At 39.2% G+C, this 4,540-nt stretch overlaps 1 pseudogene; it reads left to right on the top strand.

The window, feature by feature from the left end:
* Positions 1-2,944: 2,944 nt before the first annotated feature.
* Positions 2,945-3,848, top strand: LOC123239484 (annotated as a pseudogene).
* Positions 3,849-4,540: the final 692 nt, after the last annotated feature.

Raw genomic sequence — 4,540 nt, 5'->3', positions numbered from 1 at the left:
AATTCTAAGATAGAAGAGCAAGAGCAAGGGCAAATGGGGTTAAGTGACTTATCCAAAGTCACACAGCTAGGAAATGTCTGAAGCCAGATTTGAACCCAGATACCTAGCTGCTCCTCAATAAATTCCCGTTGACTGATTGCCCAATCAAATATTTTAATAGTTAGTAAACAATTAATATAGTAGGAATTTGTGTTATCTATACTATTGAGTCAATTCTATGACTATACAGATGTGGTTTTTCTGTAAAATACTATCTGTGAAAGCCTGTTTCCTTTCCAAATTTTCATATATTTAGAACTAGGAGGGACCTCAGAAGCCATTTGGTCCAATTCCTTTTTATTACATATGTGGAACCTGTTAGCCTATCCAAATGAAGTATTTGATCCAAGGTCACATAGATGATAATTGTAGAGCTGATGTTCAAATTCATTTCTCATGATTACCAATTCAGCAGTTTCATTAAGGATACTTTTGATGATAATAATAAGTATTTCATAGCATTTACTAAGTGCCAATTACTATGCAAATATTGTCTCATTTGATCCTCACAACAACCTTGGGAAGTAGGTTCTATTATTATATCCATTTTATAGATGAGTAAACTAAGGAATATAGCAGTGAAGTGACTTGCCCAGGGTTAAACAGCTAGTAGCAATTACATAGTGTCTGAGTGTATTTGAACTTGGGTTTTCTTGACTTCAGGCTCAGAATTTTATTCACTTTGCCACAAGCTTCTCATACATTATATATGAATAAATTAATCTCATAAAAACTTTGTAGAGTTGAGAAAATAAAGATACGGATCAGTAGTTACAAATATTCCCTCTATTGCTTTATGGGTATAATAAGGTCCAAGATTTTCCACACGCACTTTTGATATCTTTTCCTTTTCCATATATCTTGAGATCCATCTATTAATGTTCTCAAAATTTTGTTGTTTCAAGAATGAAGTAAAAAATTAAGGATTTATTAAGCACTTTCTACATGCCAAGGGCTGTGTTAAGTGCGTTGGGTATATTACCTCATTTGTTTCTCACAATAATCCCTGGGATATAGTTGCCTTTCTTATCTACATTTTACAATTGAGGAAACTGGTGCATATTGAATTTAAGTGACTTGCCCAAAGACACACAGCTAGTAAATATATGTGGTCAAATTTGATCCACATCCAGAGCTCTAAATTCTGTACTACCTAGATTTCTATGTGTAAAATTGGACAAGTCTAATTATCTCTCCAGTTCTACTTCTTTAATACAATTTTTACTTTTTCCCTATAGCATATTTGAGCTTATGAGTCATAAGGTTCAAGTTCTAAAGTAGTGGTTCTACTGTCATTAATGGTGAGAAAGTTTATTATTAAAATCTCTAAGGATTTTTTTTATATTTTTTTGTGTTTATTATCTTGTATTCAGTTTCATCTCTAAACTTCTTTGGGATGACTCCACTTAATTCGGATTTTCAATAAGCTTTCTTTAAAAATTTTCCCCTGGTAATCCTTTTTGCCACAGTATGAGAAGATATTGTTCATTATGTTTTTTAAACCTCTTATGTAAGATTTTACAACTTAGTTTATATTAAAAAATATTGCTACCTTTGGCTACCATATTTCTCTACTTATCACAGATCAAGAGTACATTGAAATGGCTCTTCAGATCTTTGGGTCTCTTGGTTGAGGTAAATCATTTACACTGATCAAATATCTTTCAGAAATGGTGTCAATAGCTATTACTTTATTTCTCTCTCTCTTTTAAAAATATCTACATTTTGTTTAAATGTAAGTTTGGAAAGTCTCAATTTTGTGACACCTTACTGGAATTTATTTTGGTTTTGGTTTTGAAAAGTTGTTGATATGACTGCATAAAGAGTGGATTCAGAATTGATTCTCACATCAGGAACTAGTTTTTTTCTTTTAAAATCTAGGCATTTTTAATTTTTGCTGATGTTTGGATTTTACCATGTCCAGTATTTACTGGCCCTTTTCTCAAAGAAGGTATTTTGACATATAGATGAAAAGCTTCTGTATTGTATATGAGTCTATCATTTCTCTCTCTTTTTTCTTAAATGAATAATCAATCAGATCTACCTAAGTATGACCCCTCTTCTCCCTATAAAATGCTTAGGCTATTCTATTCTGGAATCCTCTTTGACACCAAGATCAAGAACTATATGGAGTCATGCATCTAATAGACTATCTTTTACTCCTATGGGATGAAGAAGACTTCATTATCAATGTATGGCCTAGAGATTTCGAGAATTTATTTTTCACACATCATATTATTTCTATATTAGGGGGAATTACTAAGCCAGGTCTTGGACATGCATACATCCAGTTTATAGATATTTTCCATTTTCTTTGTCCCTAGGAATATGGTGCTTTTACAGATTCTCACTAACAGGAAGGTTTTATAATAATTTTTTTCTGCATATGCATAATCATCTGTCCATTTCTTGGTGTGAGGGAGAGCTGAGGATTTGATGGACTACCTCCTAATTAGCTAGTTAAAACCAATTAAAGATGTCTTGGGATGTTTAAGGGAGGAGCTGAATAATGAGCTCCTAAAAGTGCATATAGTTATCTAGGTCAGAAGTTTAAAAGGTTTATGTAGAGTTTAGAGAATCTTTTGACCATAATTAGGATGCTGAGACCAGTCACTTAGTAAATTATTTTAAAATTAAGAATACTGTCTCTAGGGAATTTCAATCATTACAAAACCAATGGACCTGAGACTACCTGGTGATATCTTTGGCTTTATAGACTTTCCCACCTGCTTCCAATTCCCAACTGATGATATCTGTCACAATTCTATGGGAATTATGAATTTGAGAGACTTCCACTAGTTTAGCCTTGTTAGTTCTGGATACAATGTAAAACGAAGTCTGGGGGCTTCCCTAGTATCCTAGTGCCCAGTGGGGGCCTGACATTGTCTACTTCCCTTGGCCTGTCATGAAGTTGACACTGATAAACATCTTTTTCCTCTACTTCTTGGTGTCTTTGAGCAGCCTCATCCGGGAGCTCTTGCAGCTTGATGGGGGAAACTGATGCTTAGAGAGGCTAAGAAACTTGGCAGGGGCTTCCCAGGCCAGCCCTGTGATTACTCTCCACACCTTTGGCAGCTGCAGAGCACCTGCACCAGAAAGACTAGAAGGTCTCCCAGCTGCAAGTTGAACCTGGCTAGATGCACCCTGGCCAGCCCCCAATTGGAGGCTTTGCCCACCTTATACGTGTTGATCCCCTACCTATGCCAGGGTGGTGCAGAAGGCTGAGCTGATCAGCCTGTCACAGGCGCTGTCCTTGGTACCCGGTTACCCTGGGTGCTGGTGGAGGATGCTGAGCCTTGATTTCACTGGTCTCAGGGAACCTCTGGACTCCGCTTCACTCACCTGGTAGCCCTCATACCCAAAGAGCCTTCGAGAAGGAGAGCCAGGCTGGGTTTGCACTGGGGTGAGGAGCAACCAAACTAAGCCCCGGCTCCGAAGAAAACAGGCTATAGCTGGTAGGGAAAGGAAGCTTGTGGGGTCCTGGACTTTGCTGATGATGACAACACCTGTGGCCAGGAACTCTTTAAGGACATGAGAAGAAGCCGAGGAGTTTCAAAATGGCAGTTCGAGGGGCCCCAGGGGCAGAGGGACCACGTGGTGGGCTTTCACACAGCATGGGAGATGGACTGGCCCTTCCCTCCGGATGCGGCTGACTTTGCTATATCATTATTCCTTCTGCTGTCTCAGCCTGGGGATCAGTCTGACCACACAGTCCCTGGGGCCACCTGGAGAGGAGCCTCCTCAGCCATCTCATCGACCCCAAAGATCTGGAGCCCGGGACTTCCAACTGCGCACGGACGCTGGTGTAACACAAAGACTGAGAAGTCGAGCAGTGGAGGAGACCCGGATTGGGGCTCAAACGAGGGCTTTGAGGTATGATCAGCGCTGATGCTGACAACAGATGATGATGAAGATGAGACGCCCTGGGATGTAGGTATGCTTCAAAGAGTCGGCTCCCTTTTCTAACAAGGCTCCTTCAGAGCCAGAGCCTGTTTCCATTGGCCTCACACAGTGACCACCCACATGTTGCCCCTCAGACTTTGCCAAAGAGAACAAGAGGACTGTGGTAGTGTGCTAGCTTGGTCCTGGGTCAGGGAAACACCCAAGGACAGATGGACACTATTTCTGGCTCCTTTGGATTTTCTTCATGTGACCTATTCTTTGGATCTTCCCAAACATATATATCTAGTGGTTAGAGATCAATGGGAATGGGCAGTAATATGTTATGATTGTAAATATAAAGCTGGATGAGATCTTAAAGGCCATAGAGTCCAATATCCTCATTTTATAGATGGGAAAATGTATGTGACTAATTCAGGGTCATACATTAAGTTACTGAGATGCAATTCAAATGTAGATCTTTCTGTCTCCAAACTTAGCACTCTATCTACTGGTTGGGCTGTCTCTCAAAATTAGGCAAATATATTCCATAAAATTCTACTCAAGTAGCATGTGTACAATGTAGTGCTATGTTCCAGATATGTAGGATTCAAAAATAAAA

The sequence above is a fragment of the Gracilinanus agilis genome, chromosome 3 (genome assembly GCF_016433145.1).
Source record: "Gracilinanus agilis isolate LMUSP501 chromosome 3, AgileGrace, whole genome shotgun sequence".
In the NCBI taxonomy this organism is placed as follows: domain Eukaryota; kingdom Metazoa; phylum Chordata; class Mammalia; order Didelphimorphia; family Didelphidae; genus Gracilinanus; species Gracilinanus agilis.
Note: the sequence above shows the minus strand (reverse complement) of the source record. Positions and strands in the feature narration are given on the sequence as shown.